At 41.7% G+C, this 17,936-nt stretch overlaps 2 pseudogenes; one reads left to right on the top strand and one right to left on the bottom strand.

The window, feature by feature from the left end:
- LOC144525888 (olfactory receptor 4S1-like) lies at positions 1-928 on the bottom strand (annotated as a pseudogene).
- Positions 929-1,335: 407 nt separating this feature from the next.
- On the top strand, positions 1,336-10,575 carry LOC144525887 (olfactory receptor 4K17-like; annotated as a pseudogene).
- The last annotated feature ends 7,361 nt before the right edge of the window (positions 10,576-17,936 follow it).

Here is a 17,936-nt window from a genome sequence, read left to right as displayed (position 1 = left end):
TCAAATACATTTGGCTGGACAGAACAACCTTTTGAGGTGTTTAGAAATTTCTTTCATTTTGAGTCCGTATATGAGTGGATTAAACAATGAATGATACAAAATTGTTTGTAACATCATTATTAAGTGTGCAGTTTTCGAAAAATTGGATTCTACTCGAGCTATAGTGATATCATATGCACACAAAATGGAGAAACTGATTAAAACCAACAGGTGGGGTAAACAGGTCTCTGCTGCTTTTTTCCTGACTTCTCTACAACTTCGATAGGTTACTATAAATATCTTGATGTATGTTAAGATTATGAAAAGCATAGGCAGAATTGAGAGATCTACTAAAGAGACTACACCATGAATAGTAATGACTCTTGATGTCACACATTGAAGTTTGTAAATTGAATTGTTACAAAATATTCCTTTTAAAGTAGAGTCACACAGTTTTGTTTCAGCACTCAGTATTGTTAGGGACTGCAACATGACACGCAGGCACAAGCCAAGCAAACAACAGTAAAATACCCACTGTGGTTTTCCTCATGATAGTGTGATATTGCAGAGGTTTACATATGGACACATATCTGTCATAGGCCATGGCTGACAACAATAAGAATTCAGAACTGCCAAAAGTATAAAATATAAAAAATTGAAAGAGACAGGCTGAATAAGATATGATCTGTTTTTCAGATAAAAAGTCAATCAAAAGCTTTGGGTAGATATTAGTGCTATAAACAACCGAGTTCAGTAACAAAGCTGCAATGAAAATGTACATAGGCTCATGGAGGTTTTGGTGAACCCAGATAAGGTACACAATAATAGAATTACTGCAGATTATTAGAGTATATACTATGAACATAATAAAAAAATAAACATATCTGTATTTGTTCACTTCCACATGCCCATCCAGAGTTATATAAGTTGCATTTGCCTCATCATCCATTAATTCTGTCTTAAACAAAATGTTTTGAAAATGTTTAGATGTTCAGTAATAAAAAAAGCAATTTTATAACAAGCGTGAATTAATTCCTAAAAAGAGCTCTCACGTTCATGATAATACCAACATCCATCATAGATACCTGACCTTTAATGTCACCTGTTGTGTGTTCATTTCCAAAATTTAGAAAGTGAACTGTTTGAGTCTGTGGAAAGTTTTTATGAAATTGCTTTGCCCTCAAAGGATCTCATTAAACTTTCCACCAATAGTTACTAATATATGAAGAACTTCATTAACCTCTAGAGGCCTGAAGTCACAGCATTGTTTGACCTCTTTTTCTTGACCATTCTACTTAAAATGTTGTCTTTGGTTGTCCTGTCAAGACTTTCACCCAGGAGACCGGGGTCCGTGTCATGATTGAAAATAACAGAAGTGAAGTAACGTAACAAATGTACAGATTTTAACCCAATCTTTAAAATGTAACACAGATAACGCTTGGTGGGCATGTGGACGTTTACAAATATAGATTCCTTTATTTTAGGATCATGTTTGCAGTATATATTCTAATAATCTTCTGTCTTCTGTAATCGTAAATTACCAAAACCTTCATGGAGGTTTTGGTAATTTACAATGTACTATGTACATTTTTATTTATAGATTTTTTTAAATCTGAGAAATAAATCATATCACATTCAATGTGTCACTTTTAATATTTCTTATTTTACACTTTAGGGGGATGAGAATTCTTCCTGTTGTCAGCCATGGCTTATGACAGACATGTTGTAGTACGGTGTTCATTTTAGGACATCCTCAGATCTCAGACTCAGGTGTCATACTCAAACGAAACGGACTCAGCGTCAGAAAAACCTCTGTCAGCTTCAGAAAAAACGTTGTCAGAAAAACCTCTGTCAGCCTCAGAAAAAAACCTTTTCAGAAAGAAAGTTGTCAGAGATAACGTTGCTCAGATGAGGGAGCTGTTGACTAGCTTTCTGAATTAGCTAAAGTCTCTAGCAGCTTTTACAGTGAATACACGGCAGTTTGTGATTTTTTTTATTTTTTTTTATATATATATATATATACATTTAATAATTATTTTAACCAAAGTTTATTTACATAAGTCAACGTTTTTGAAAAAGAAGCCAAGCTTTTTGGAACTGGTTTCCAATATTAAATAATACATGTTTTCCATATCTGACAGTACAAACTAAAAAGTTGTTGGATCATATGACCTCAGTAAGCTTTACAAAATATTTATATGAAGTTTTTTGTTTTGTTTTGATTTCTTTCCTTTAGTAACCCCCTGGCTCGTTTATGAACATAGACTGTTGTTTCCTGCTGTATATCCACTCCTTTCAATAAAGCTTGATTAAAAAAACTGCCACGTATTCACTGTAAAAGCTGCTAGCTACTTTTAGGCTGCTGCATATATGAAAAAAAAACACCTAACCCTAAAAAAATTCTAACAAAAGGTTTCTGTAGTATTAAGTGTCCTTAATAACATACTAAAAGTTTACCAAAATTTGACCACTAGAAAGGGATGATTTTCAAGATGGCGTCCAAGATGGGTAGGAAGCCCTTAAAATATCCTAACTTACTCATTATTTGACCTAGCAAAGTAATCTTGGTGTCTAACCCCATGTTTTCTAGGTCTATAAATCCATTGGACCTGTCTAAATTGCACTGACATCATTACAAACTTATGGAATACATGATTTTGTGAGATGCTGTAAGGTTTTATCTTTGTTTGGGGTGAACCAGAGATGTCAGTAAGTTTTTTTGGACATGTACCATTTTTTGCTAAAACACAGACTTGACATTCAATGTAAAAGTTATTGCACCCAAAAGTAACTTAAATTGGAGATGTATAACTTTGATCATAAACAACTCTTAATTAGCCCAAAGAGAGGCCTGTGTGTGAACCCTCTAAAATGGTCACTCATTTCAATCTATGTATTTCATAAATATACTCATCAGGGAATGATAACGGGGCTGTTGGTCTCTAAATGTTTTAACTTTTATGTGCGCACCCCTTTGTCCCTCTCTCTCTCTCTCTCTCTCTCTCTCTCTCTCTCTCTCTCTCTCCCTCTCTCCCTCTCTCTCTCTCTCTCTCTCTCTCTCTCTCTCCCTCTCTCTCTCTCTCTCTCTCTCTCTCTCTCTCTGTCTCTTTCTGTCTCCCTCTCTCTCTCTCTCTGTCTCTCTCTCTCTCTCTCTCTCTCTCTCTCTCTGTCTCTCTCTCTCTCTCTCTCTCTCTCTCTCTCTCTCTCTCTCTCTCTCTCTCTCTCTCTCTCGCTGTCTCTCTCTCTCTCTCTCTCTCTCTCTCTCTCTCTCTCTCTCTCTCTCCCTCTCTCTCTCTCTCTCTCTCTCTCTCTCTCTCTCTCTCTCTCTCTCTCTCTCTCTCTCTCTCTCTCTCTCTCTCTCTCTGTCTCTCTCTCTCCCTCTCTCTCTCGCTCTCTCTCTCTCTCTCTCTCTCTCTCTCTCTCTCTCTCTCTCTCTCTCTCTCTCTCTCTCTCTCTCTCTCTCTCTCTCTGTCTCTCTCTCTCTCTCTCTCTGTCTCTCTCTCTGTCTCTCTCTCTCTCTCTCTCTCTCTCTCTCTCCCTCTCTCTCTCTCTCTCTCTCTCTCTCTCTCTCTCTCTGTCTCTCTCTCTCTCTCTCTCTCTCACTCGACGAGTACGCGGTGCTTTAACACCGGTTGATCTCTGATCTCCAACTTAACCTGCTCCCGACCAGGTTAGGCGTTCAGCATAAGTTACCACGGCGATTGAACCCGATCACAAGTGATCCACCTTCCTAGTACAGAAAACCCTGGGTTGAACCTGAAGTTAGCTCGTTAACGCCAAATCTCGCTTCGAGGTACAGGCCTCAGGTCTCCCCTACCTCTTGTATAAATAGTCCTTGTCTCCCTTTCCATGTCAGTCTTGTCAACGTTCCAGCCAGGTTATATACGCCATTAAAGTGCCCATATTATGCTCATTTTCAGGTTCATAACTGTATTTTAAGGTTGTACCAGAATAGGTTTACATGGTTTAATTTTCAAAAAACACCATATTGTTGTTGTACTGCACAGCTCTCTCTCACTGCTGCAGATCCTCTTTCAGCTGGTCTCTGTTTCAGCTACAGAGTGAGACCTCTTTTCTTCTTCTGTACTATCCTTGATTGCACATGCTCAGTAGCTCAGATGTAGCTCATGTCAGCTAGCTAGCTCCATAGACAGTAAAAGAAAGGCTGTTTCTCCTCCTTCAGTCAGTTACAAGGCAGGATTAGCTGGGAGACTTCTTCTAAATGAGGGCGCACATGGAAGTAGTTCCTTAGTAGATGATGGCAGTGTAGCAGTGCTTTGCTATTGAGAACAAGGTAGCATGCTAGCGTTAGCATTAGCGTTAGCATTAGCGTCAGCATTAGCGTTAGCATGCTAACGCTACGAGCTAACGGTTGCGGTTAGCCAGCTCGTTTCGGCCTGTGATGTCACAAGCCGTGCCGATTTTGACCAGCTGACCCGGAGACTGAAGACAGGACACATTCAGAAACCGTATCTCACTCAGAACAGCATGGACGGATTTTTTTCAAAGTTTGTATGCGTGTGGAAGCACCAGAGACACAAAAGAACACCCCAAATCCCAGAAAAAGTGTTTTTTCATAATATGGGCACTTTAAGTCTGTTGATAAAATCCTCCTTGTGAGCGCCTTTTGTTTAAACCATTTTTCTAGTAAAGACTTTATTTTGTTTAACTTTCTACTGGTTCTCTAACAGTTTATTATTAAAGTCAGCAAATGACTCACTAATGTCACTTTAATTGCTCATGAATTAAACTTTTCATTCGTAGGAGGAAAAGTATGTGTGTTTGTGATAACTGTTGTTTCTCAGTTGTCCCCTGAGGCCGGCACACTGTGACCACTGGGTGATAATTATCTGGCTGAAGTCAGGCCGCCCCCCCGAGGCCTGGCATGTTGTTCATCCGCGCTAATGACACTCATTACAGTCTCCTTACATTAGCAACGGGCTTCTGTGGACGCCATATTGGTGTTATCAAAATAGGTTGCATCATACCACACACACACACACACACACACACACACACACACACTAAAAAACAATCCCAACTTTACTTTGAAGATTCCCTTTCTGAGGACTTTGTTACCATACTTTAACCTCTTTGACCTCCTATAACATTACGAAGGTTTATTAAGACCATTACAAATTAAAAAGAAACTACAAAAAAAGATGGAGGGGGGTACAATTTGGAGAAAACCCCCAGAATTTCTGAGATTAAAGACCTACATTTACAGGCTTTCTAGAGTTCGAGTTAGACCCCACATGCGACCGATGTAAACAAAGCCCTGCAATCCTATTACATAAGTTTTAGGACAAGTCCAAGAATACATCACTTCCGGCAGTCAGTTTTTTTCTTTCTTTTTTCATGATTTTACCGACAGTTGATCCTTCCCCTCTCACTGCTCTGTTTGGTGTGTTATATCACAGGATTTGCGTCTAAGGGGCTTTCATACCTATAGTTCGGTGGACTCGGTATATTTCGGTTGCATTTTTCATTTGGTTCAGTTTGCGTTCACACTGAACTTTGTCAAACGCACCAAACACTGTAAACACACGTCACACAGTCGTAACGGTTATATATCTGAAACTCGCCGACACTTCCGGTCTCAGAAAATAATGGAACAACACCACATTTATAACGTCTTGGGTTTTCTGGTTCTGATTTAGTGTTTTTAATATTTTAGAAGAAGGCGAACAATGAGCAGCTGACACACAGCGAGAGTAGGAGATGATTTTGTGAGATGCTGTAAGGTTTTATCTTTGTTTGGGGTGAACCAGAGATGTCAGTACGTTTTTTTGCTAAAACACGGACTTGACATTCAATGTAAAAGTTATTGCACCCAAAAGTAACTTAAATTGGAGATGTATAACTTTGATCATAAACAACTCTTAATTAGCCCAAAGAGAGGCCTATGTGTGAACCCTCTAAAATGGTCACTCATTTCAATTTGAATAAGGTAATACAAATGTAATGCATCCTCCATAGATGTTTTTGAGTATAAAGGTGGGATTATACTAAACTCAACAAAACTAAATTCACAATTTTCAGCAATTCAGAAGATGGTGGAAGAGAATACTGACATTTGATATTGTTTACCTCATTAAAATGTTGGACTGTCTGCCAATATTTGCCACCGCTGGGCACTGCAACTACCTGAAATTGGCATATTTCTACCTCCAAGAAATGCGCCTACTCGATACCAGACACCCTGATGTATATGACAAGTTTTCCAGGGGTATTCCATGTGATCCGAAACAGCAACCAGTACTGGGCAGGCCTTAGCTCTGACCTTGTCATCGAGACATTAATCGATCGACATTAATGCGATCCTTGAAAAGCAGTGGAGGCTTGACCCACGGAAGTAGAATGACTGAAGAAATGCGAGCATTGAGGACCATGCCTACACCCATCACATCTGAATACAACAATGCCATGCAGGAATTCAATGACCTCACCTACATGACCAGCGAGCAGCACAGAGAATCCTCAGAAGCAAGGATGAAAAAGAGATCACTCTGATCTAGACAAGATTAAGGAAAAGCTTAGAATTTGCACACCATTCTCTCCAGACCCATCTCTGAGAAACATTGTAACTGGTGTTGCCAAAGAGGAGGTGAATGTGCATGAGTTTGAGAGTGTTGGCAATGAGATCATTGAAAAGATGATTGGAAAACCCGTTTTTGGAATATTATTCAAACGGAAAGACCGGGCAAAAACTTTTGCAGATGACGCCACCATCAAAGTTGCGCTTTGGTAACTTCCTCTCTCACCTCATGCTTGCCCTCTCTGCTGCTTTACAGGTGCTTGAGTGGACTGTCCAGGCTGGTCAGACCAGGCGGCAGTTTACTGGTCTTCGCGGGGACATGCCCCCTACTGGCCGGCCAAGGAGATCTTCATCTGCCCCCTGGGGCCGCTTCCAATCACCAGCTTACCCTGGGGGGTCACCATGGGCCTCAGCACCCAATGAGAGGCCCGTTCACTACGTCGCATACCTGCTCTCTTGCTCTCTTCGCAGCCTCAGGCCATGGAGCCTACTCGTCCCCTCAAGGGGAATTGTAGCCTTAGGGCCGGCTTTTGGACTTTTCTCCCAACAGCAGCTCTCCTGCCGGGCAGCCTGTGCTTTGTTCCTTGGGTGGTTTCCACCTTAGCTCAAGGGTACAAGCCAGCCCCCAACCTTCAGCCAGGGCAAGATGACATTATTTTCTGGTCCAGTGGAAAGGTGGCGTGCTTCACCCTGTTCTGGGTCTCAAGGAACTCAGCAACCTTTTGAGAGTGTTGCCGTTCCACATGTTGAGCACAGCAGATGTTATTCGTGCTGTTGCCAAAGAGGACTGGTTCACGTCCATCCATTTGATGGATGCTTATTTTTCCTGTTCCTATTGTGCCTCACCACAGGCAGTGTCTTCGTTCTGCCTTCCTGGTCAGTCATTGTAATTTCAGGGTCCTCCCATTTGGACTCTCCCTCTCTCCACGGGTATTTACCAGGTGCGTTGCAGCAGCCCTCTCACCCCTGCAGTCGCAGGCGGCTGGTTGATTTGTGTGCAGTCCTGGCTTCGGGCGGCACAGGACGCGTCTCGCCATCTTTCACAAGTGGCCCGACTGGATCTCACGGTGTACCTCAAAGGAGTTCTCTGACTCCTTCCCAGCGCATAACCTTCATCGGTGGGGCTCTAAAAGGTGTCACTATGTGGGCCTGTCCATCGCTTCAGAGCATGAACGACAAGGGGGCAGGATGATCCCTATGGCCAGTTTCTTTGCCTCGTGGGCAAGTTGACATCTTCCTCGGCTGTCGTTCCCTTGGGCTTTCTGTCTCTGCGCCCCCTGAAGGGATGGCTGAATGGTTTTCACTAGGTTACCAATTGGCACAGGGTGTAGTGTGGCTAACCAGGACGGCTTAAAGCCTGTGGTCGGCTCACGAGGCCCTTGAGCACATCATTGTCATGGAGCTACGGGCTGTGCACCTGGCTCTATGGCATTTCCTGCCATACCTGTGGGGAAGGCACATGCTCATCAGGCCGAACTACACCTTGACAATCTTTTACATATACCACCAGGGGGGCACTAGACCTGGTCGCAGTCTTCCTCTCTCGTCAAGAGCCCCACCGGAGGAGTGGCAGATTCATCCAGATATGGACCCCTGTCGCCTTCAGCTGTGGGCCTGACCCACTGTTGACAGATTGCATCGGACCTGTCAGAGATACTATCCTGACTGCTAGATCACTGTCTGCCCATCTGCAGTACGGGAACAGGTGATAACTTTTTTCTGGGTGGTGTACGGCTCATACTTATACCCAGTGCATTGTTCTGTGCCTGCCATCCTTGAGTTCCTGCAGAACCTCCTGGACGGTGGATGGTAACCTCCTACCCTAAGAGTCTGTGGAGCTGCCATTTTGTCGCAGCATGTTGCGGTTGACAATGATACTGTGGGGAGCCACAGGTCGTATCCTGCTTCTTAACTGGGGCTCTAGGGTTGCGTCCCTCGGGCGCCCCAAGGGCTTCTGCAGGGGTTCTGCCCCTGGTGCTGGACGCCCTATGCTCACCTCCCTTTGAACATTGGCACAGGCAGAGCTGCGGTAGTTGTCAGCCTAGGCTGCGTTTCTCTTTTCTATCACTTCTGTGGTACGTGTTGGCCTGCTACATGCTTTGCTCATGAGTGATTCCTGTTTGAGGTGGTACTTGGATGGCTCTGGTGTCACTTTGTGACCTAATATGGCGTTCCTCCCTAATATGCTGGCACGTTTACACCTCAATCAGCCTATCCACTTGGCACGTTTTTCTGGAGAAGGAGGGCATGAGTCAAGTCTGTTATGCCCAGTGCAGGCCCTTAAGGTTTGTGGTGACACTACCATCTGAATCTGTCAGTCTGAGCAACTTTTTGTCTGTTATGGTGGTCGTATGACCTGTGGTCTCTCAAAGCAGCGCCTGTCCCACTGGTTTATGGAGGCCATTGCCTCTGCATACAGAGCACGTCGTCAATCCCTACCATCTGGATTGACATGTCACTCTACCAGGAGTGTCTCCACATTGTGGACGACTGGAGAGGTGTGCCCTGGGAGGAAATATGTGCCGCGGCCTCATGGCGTCGCCAAGCACGTTCTCACATTATTGCAGGATGAATGATGCCACCCCCCATTCATTGGGCATGGTTCTCCGTCTGAGGGCCTCTGCTGCATCCTTGTGTGGTGGGTACACAGGCTTCATCGTGACTCTGTTGGTATGAGTCATCCAGTGTGAAACACTGCCTCTGGCGGTCAGTAAGGATGAAATAAAACGAAAGTTACGAATGTAAATACAGTTGTATGAATCCTGGATGACTGTCTGAGTTCTTGCTCACTCAGAATCTTACGAACCCGCGAGAAGATTCTGAAGGAATGAGCTCGGGGTGACACCGGAACTTAATACCTTGGCTAGGGTCACCCCGAGGTCACAGGTGACTTTGTTGATATAAATACTTGACCTGCACAAGCGCAATATGGAATATATTCAGTGTGAAACACTGCCTCTGGCGGTCATCCAGGATGCATAGAACCGTAGTTACATTCGTAACTTTCGTTAGCAGTACTGAGCGTGGCAGCCCTGTTTTGACTAATTTTACAGTATCACACAGTTGTATGTATTCTTTGTTGGAATCAAAAGAATGGTTATGAACCACAGAAACCACTAACACTACGATATGAGAAAGGAGAAATATGCAATTACTTTGAAATTGTATTATTAAATTGTTATTGCATTCGCCCTTATTTTTCACATTAAATATGCTTGTAACCAATTGCTTTAAAATTCAATTGTACTTGTAATCACTTCTCTATCATGCAAATATGCTAATTACAATAGTACATGGGCAAAACATGTATCAGGCACCAGTATTCCTTGTCTAGGAGGAATACAAAGGAGTAATGGTCATTTTAAGGACCTGACGGCCGCCATTTTGAAAATGGGGCCTTTCTTGGAGTCAAACTTTGGTAAACTTTTAGTATGTTTTTAAGTACATTTGATAATACTGTAAACCACTGAGAAATCTTTTGTTAGAATTTTTTGGGGTCAAGCCATATTTGCAGCTGACTATTTAGCTAATTCAGCTCCCTCATCTGGGCAACATTATCTCTGACAACTTTCTTTCTGAAAAGGTTTTTTTCTGAGGCTGAGGCCGTTTCGTTTGAGTCTGACACCTGAGTCTGTGATCTGAGGATGTCATAAACTGAACACCATACATGTATCTATATGTAAACCTGTGCAATATCAAACTACTCATGAGAAAAATTACTATTAGTATTTTCTTGGTGTTGGCTTGGCTTGTGCCTGCTTGTCAAGTCGCAGGGTCAGCTGGATTGAGTGCTGAGAAAAAAACTCTGTAACTTTACCTTAATTGGAATATTTTCCAATAATTCAGTTCAGAAATTTCACTGTGTGGTTGCAGGAGGACTGTTTGTCTATGGTGTGATTATTTTGCTCAATATTGTGTTTTTTCCTATGCTTTTCATACTTTTTACATACACCAGGATACTTATAATAACCTATCGAAGTAGCAGAGAAGTCAGGAGAAAAGCTGCACAGCTCTATTTACCCCACCTGTTGGTTCTAATCAGTTTTTCGTGGTTGTGAACATATGATATTACGATACTTAGACTGGAATCTGAGTTTCCAAAAATTGCACGGTTTATAATGACTTTACAGCTGGTTTTGTATCATCCTCTCTTTAATCCGATCATATACGGACTTAAAATGAAAGAAATCTTTAAACACCTGAAGAGGTTGTTGTCAGTAAAATGATCTGTTGTATTAACACCTTTTCAACATGTGTTGAAATGATTTGTCAGGTCTTTGAAAAATATTTTAAGGATTTGATTTGAACCCAGTGAAGATCATCATCAGCTTCACCAATGTTATGTATTTTATTCAATCAAGTAATCATAAGTTCATTATTAGTTCATAATTTCCCCTTCAGTTAGCTGTAATAAAACATAACCTGGTACTTCATTAAATTGATTTTGTGATGTTGTTTGAGTGTAAAAAATACAATATCAGAAAACTGAGGCTACATCTGACAGGACAGACAGACTTTTACGTTTAAACTAAAGAAACACTCTCTATAGAAAGGTACAGATTTTATTATTAGAATCAAGGCTATGCTGTGATTTTACAGAATTTTCTGTTTTTGGATTAACAGAAGTTTCAACATTAACAGAAACGTAGTCGTTTTGTGCCAGGACATTATTCGTCTTTCCGTATAAGTGTGAGTGTATATAGTACTTTTAAAATCACACAGTTACAAAGTGCTTCACACACACATGCAATACATATGAACAAATAAATAAGAATAAACATGAATTACGAAATACAAATTACATTTAAAATACAGCATAAAGGGGGTGTAGCCTTTTACACGAAGGCCAGTGTAGTCTAAATAAACCCATTAATTCCTGTAGTAGCCCATTCTTTAAAGCATATGAATGGAGGAAGGCCAGCTCTGTGGTGCGGGCTGGAACTGGACAGTCTGGGGTCATAGGCAGAGAGGAGGGTAAAGGACAAAATCAGAGACATCTTAGTTCACCCCTCACCCCCTCCGTGACAAGCCGTGGCAGATGGGCTGCTCATTCAGCCACCGGATCATCCCACCCAAATGTGAAACAAACTGTCATCACTCTGACCAGCCAGCTTCAGATATCCAGATATCCACACGTGTGCAGATTTCACTAAGTTATGACTCAGTGAAGGTGTGCGAGTTCTGTCACAAACTGCAGCAATCGCTCTCTAAATGTTTTAAAGCATCTTAATCCAGCCTTTCTTAAACTATGGGCAGAGTAATGCCTGCTGGACCGCGGGACGTCCAGAAACAAAGCTGTAGGCTATTTTTAGTGAAATGTGTGTTGCAGCCATATACTACTAGCCTTAATAAAAGACCCTGCAGCAGGTCCACTGTAGCTGTTCAAAAAACTCCAATACCCAGAAGTGCAAGTGCAAGTTGCAAAAAACTGTAACAATATTCACAATTGTAGCTGTCACTCAATCACTCTGAGAAATACAAGAGAAGCTCTGATACCGCTCTTTCACTAGCCCGCTAAAATTCTATCCAGCAACTAAGGACAGACAACTCAGGATGACAACAATAAAGAAACAGACAAATGACAGAGACAATACACAGACAGACAAAATGATGGCGCACATGGAAGTAGTTCCTTAGTAGATGATGGTGAACTTGTGTGTGTTGTAGCAGTGCTTTGCTATTGAGAACGAGGTAGCATGCTAGCGTTAGCATTAGCGTTAGCATGCCAGCTCGTTTCGGCCTGTGATGTCACAAGCCGTGCCGATTTTGACCAGCTGACCCGGAGACTGAAGACAGGACACTTTCAGAAACCGTATCTCACTCAGAACAGCATGGATGGATTTTTTTCAAAGTTTGTATGCGTGTGGAAGCACCAGAGACACAAAAGAACACCCCAAATCCCAGAAAAAGTGTTTTTTCATAATATGGGCACTTTAAGTCTGTTGATAAAATCCTCCTTGTGAGCGCCTTTTGTTTAAACCATTTTTCTAGTAAAGACTTTATTTTGTTTAACTTTCTACTGGTTCTCTAACAGTTTATTATTAAAGTCAGCAAATGACTCACTAATGTCACTTTAATTGCTCATGAATTAAACTTTTCATTCGTAGGAGGAAAAGTATGTGTGTTTGTGATAACTGTTGTTTCTCAGTTGTCCCCTGAGGCCGGCACACTGTGACCACTGGGTGATAATTATCTGGCTGAAGTCAGGCCGCCCCCCCGAGGCCTGGCATGTTGTTCATCCGCGCTAATGACACTCATTACAGTCTCCTTACATTAGCAACGGGCTTCTGTGGACGCCATATTGGTGTTATCAAAATAGGTTGCATCATACCACACACACACACACACACACACACACACACACACACACACACACACACACACACTAAAAAACAATCCCAACTTTACTTTGAAGATTCACTTTCTGAGGACTTTGTTACCATACTTTAACCTCTTTGACCTCCTATAACATTACGAAGGTTTATTAAGACCATTACAAATTAAAAAGAAACTACAAAAAAAGATGGAGGGGGGTACAATTTGGAGAAAACCCCCAGAATTTCTGAGATTAAAGACCTACATTTACAGGCTTTCTAGAGTTCGAGTTAGACCCCACATGCGACCGATGTAAACAAAGCCCTGCAATCCTATTACATAAGTTTTAGGACAAGTCCAAGAATACATCACTTCCGGCAGTCAGTTTTTTTCTTTCTTTTTTCATGATTTTACCGACAGTTGATCCTTCCCCTCTCACTGCTCTGTTTGGTGTGTTATATCACAGGATTTGCGTCTAAGGGGCTTTCATACCTATAGTTCGGTGGACTCGGTATATTTCGGTTGCATTTTTCATTTGGTTCAGTTTGCGTTCACACTGAACTTTGTCAAACGCACCAAACACTGTAAACACACGTCACACAGTCGTAACGGTTATATATCTGAAACTCGCCAACACTTCCGGTCTCAGAAAATAATGGAACAACACCACATTTATAACGTCTTGGGTTTTCTGGTTCTGATTTAGTGTTTTTAATATTTCAGAAGAAGGCGAACAATGAGCAGCTGACACACAGCGAGAGAGATGATGATGTCACACAGACGACCAGCAATAGGCTCGTTCGAGATGAACTGCGCCTCGCCTGTTTAGTGGACGAGAGCAGTCGGCAGCAGCCGGTACCGGCGACATAAAGCCGTAGTCAAGTCGGACACGTTTTCCATCAGCCTTCAAATCATATAAAGGAAGTCCCAAAAATGTTTACATCCTGTTTGATCAACTGTAGGCTACCTGTAGTTTGCAGACATGGTTGAGGAAATTGCATATGAATGTATCTTGATTATTTTCTGCAGCTCTAACCTGCTCCAGTATGTCACTGGCATATCTGCTGTCTGAAAAAAACAGATCTCAATCATTTCAATAATTGGCACCCACATGTATAATGGTATTAAGGTAACTGACTTTTCTTTTTTTTACTCACTAGTTGTGAGTCTTTCAGCTGTTTCTCTGCTCACTCTGAGCATCACAGCACCTTGGCTATCCCTCACGGTGACGCAGATTTTTTCCTCCATTGTTTGTGATCAAAACCAGGTTCTGCAGGTGGCTTTTAAACCTCCCTCATTATCTCCACACACTTGCTCTATTGTGTGGGAACCCCGTTATAACTGCCAACAGGCTGTGCCTATCTGAGTAGTAATTACATAGTGTTTTGACAGTTTTACTGATGATGTTGTTACTGCAATTGTCAAATAAACCAATACATTTATTGAAACTGAACTTTGACTCTGTGTGAGTAATTAGTTTTTTGCAGTTGTTACGTGATATGTAGCCACAAAATAATGGTTACACAAATTTCACAGTATTAATGATCTTAATACACACATAAAGTTTTTCTCACAAACCTAACAGATAGAAAAACAAACTTTGTATGAGTTAATTGATTACTGTGGTTAGTTTTAATGCCATCAAATGACTTTTTACAGTGGTCATGATAATCCGATATTCTAACCTGTGGGATTTTTGAACTAAAAATATTACATTAGATATGTATATATAATATTTGTGTGTGTGTGTGTGTGTGTGTGTGTGTGTGTGTGTGTGTGTGTGTGTGTGTGTGTGTGTAAGAAAACGAGACTCAGACGGCAATGAGCAGTTAATAGACATTTGCAAAGGGGAAGAACGCACGTGAGCAACCTTTCTCCAGCATTGCTCTCAGGGAACTTCAAATGTTTCTCTGCAAGAGAGTCGTATTTATTCAAAACACACACAGATTCACAGTTGTTGATACATAGGAATGCTTTTGTGTTGTCTATTCTAGGGGAACCAGGGCAAAGTGCGGGCGCCTGGAGGACATGTACTTTGAGTGTCCTCGGCCCTAAAGATGTTTACAACCCATGATTTGCTGCAGTGAGACACTTACTGTCTCCGAGAAGAGCAGCTGACACTCAGAGAAACATATATCGTATTGTGCGTATAATAAGCATAGAAACGCAGATTGTTAAATGTGCATATAGAGAGCCTTAAGGTTAAATTATATTAAGACATTGCTACAAGGAAATAAGCTGAATAATATGGGGAGCATAAAAGGTTGAATAAGATGAATAAAAGACTTTATAAAAATGAATTCTCTATCAGTGTGTGTGTGTGTTTGTGTGTGTGTGTGTGTGTATTTAGTTCCTTCGTATTTATTTCTGCATTGCAATGCATTTTGTAATGGCTCATTTTGATCAATGCTGAATAATCTTTATCATGATCAACCACAACAGATGAAACCTCTTAATGCACAACATGAGACTCATAGCCTACAAAATAATAATGTTTAATTATTTTAAGTTACACAGAAAAAGAGTTTTTTACAACGAGTGGTGTTTGTTGTCAAAACCCTAGTCAAATAAGGGCCAATCAGCTCTTTTGATTTAGTGAGAGGCCGGCGTTTCCCAGCATGCACTGGGTCCGCCTGGTTCCGCCTGGCTCTTGCAGTCGGTGAAAAGCAACTGCGCTGCCTGCGTGTCAGAACCGCGGCCGCCTTGATCTCGTGAGGTTATCGTTGCCCACGTGTGCATGACGTCATCAAGTCGGACACAAATCTAACCGGCATGCGTCGGGCGGCGATCAACGGTGATCAATTCTGCGCAGACCTTGCTCATCTGGAACGAGCCTAATGTGTTCTCAGAACAGCTTACGGATCTAAAAGTTATCATCCATTAAATCATATATAAGTCTGTAAATTGTGTGTAAGGTTGAAACTGCAGGCTAGTAAATGTTCTGTTGTTGGGTCACTTCCTGTATTTGGGTCGGATCGCGTTCTGACCTGAGGTGAACCAAACTCTAGTTCACTTAGAAGAGAACCGAGACCCCCAGAGTTCGGATGAGCTTTCACACCGCCCCAAACCAGCCGGACTATCTGAGGGCCTCAGGTTAAACTTAAATGAAGGTCTGAGCCTACATGGCGAGCACGCTCCACCTGGTGAGTTACAGGTCGCCCCCCCGGCAGTCAGTTTTCAATACTCTTGAAATACTAAAGGAGCCAATTGATCCATCCCCTCTCACTGCTCTGTTTGGTCTTATATCACAGGATATGCGTCTAAGGGCGCTTTCACCAGTGCTGGGCAAGTTACTTCCAAAATGTAATACATTATAGATTACTAGTTACTGTCATTTGAGAGTAATTACTTATAATTCAATATTACTGTCTCTGAATTGTAATGTTTCACACTACTTTTGCATTACTTTTGAGTTACTTTCACCAAAATAACAGCGGAAGTTTGACTTGGCAGGTAGCTTGTGGATCAATAAAGTCTCCTCTTTATCCACTTTAATACATCATAGATTATTCATACTATTTAGTGTAATTAATATGCATAGCAAAGTAACTAAAGCTATAAAAATAGAGGAGTAAAATGTACAATAAGCAAGTAGGAGAAAATGAAAATACTCTATTTAAAAGCTCCTTACAGTTGTATTGAAGTACGGCTGATAAAATGCAATGGTATTGACGTGTAGCAAGCCTAAACATTAACATGTTTCTATCTGTCAGCAGCTCGAACACACTGCTGTCCGCGCTGAGTGGGACACAGATGTTGTCCGTACCGTCTCTGGTTCTGGCTCTGACCACGGGAACAGTGATGGGACAGCTCGCTTCAACGCAGCGTAATAACTCCTGAAAATAATATCCATCTCGCAAATGTATCCGTCTCTGCAGTCATCTCAATACTCTACACAGACGACCAGCTTATGGATCTAAAAGTTATCATCCATTAAATCATATATAAGTCTGTAAGGTGTGTGCAAGGTTGAAACTGCAGGCTAGTAAATGCTCTGTTGTTGGGTCACTTCCTGTATTTGGGTCGGATCGCGTTCTGACCTGAGGTGAACCAAACTCTAGTTCACTTAGAAGAGAACCGAGACCCCCAGAGTTCGGATGAGCTTTCACACCGCCCCAAACCAGCCGGACTATCCGACCAAACGCTCCAGGGTTGGTTTTAAACGGACCAAACGAGGCAGGTGTGAAAGCAACCTAAGGGCGTTTTCACACCTGTAGTTAGTTTGCTTTGGTCCGAATCAGTTGGTGAGTTTGTAAACTTGGAGCGATTTGGCTTCGGTTCGGTTTGGTTTGGTTTCACACCTGGAAAAATCCAAGCGTACCAAAATGCGGCATTACAAATCACGCGAGAACGTCCACTCCTCTTATTGGTTGGATGTGTCTGGGCGCGGGAGTAAGAAAGTAAATACAGGAAGAAGATCCTGTGTTCTGGTCTAGTGGTCAAACCAGCTCATTTCATTAAAATGATCAGACATTGTTTCGCGAGAGACGTTACTACGTCTGCTCTGGTCACCGAGACTTGGGTTGAAAGCGTACGGAGACCCCCTCTTCAAGCAGGTCACGGTACAATTATTTGGTCCACTTTTTGTGCTTACCCGAGTGGGAATGTCGTGTTCTCACCTGCCCTGACGAACCGCACCAGCGGGACAAACAAACTCTAGTTTGATTTAACTGAACTAAACAAGGCAGGTGTGAAAGCGCCCTAAGTGTATTTTGATGCTGATTCTTTTGTACTTTTACTTGAGTAACATTTTAAATTAGGGCTGTGCAATTAATCACATTTTGATTGTGATTATTATTCCGTCTACTAACGATCACAAAAACTATTATTTTACACATTACGTTTTGAACTAAACTCTTATTTTGTCTGAATGACCTCCAGAAGGCTAAATCACTTCTTCTTTTGTTGTCATTTAGGCCTTCATTGTGACTCCCCTATACTTTATTTATATTAAAAAGATCAAACAGGAAACGTATGAAGGGATATTTCACAGTTCAAGGTGTTTTCACTGTTGATTTGTTTAACTGTTTCATTAAATGCAACATCTTTTCCAAAAGTCAACGAGTAATTATTGGTTATAATGATGATTTCAATATTGACCAAA

Source organism: Sander vitreus, chromosome 11 (assembly GCF_031162955.1).
Source record: "Sander vitreus isolate 19-12246 chromosome 11, sanVit1, whole genome shotgun sequence".
NCBI classification, from domain to species: domain Eukaryota; kingdom Metazoa; phylum Chordata; class Actinopteri; order Perciformes; family Percidae; genus Sander; species Sander vitreus.
The sequence above is the reverse complement of the archived record's forward strand: the minus strand, read 5'-3'. Positions and strand labels throughout refer to the sequence as shown.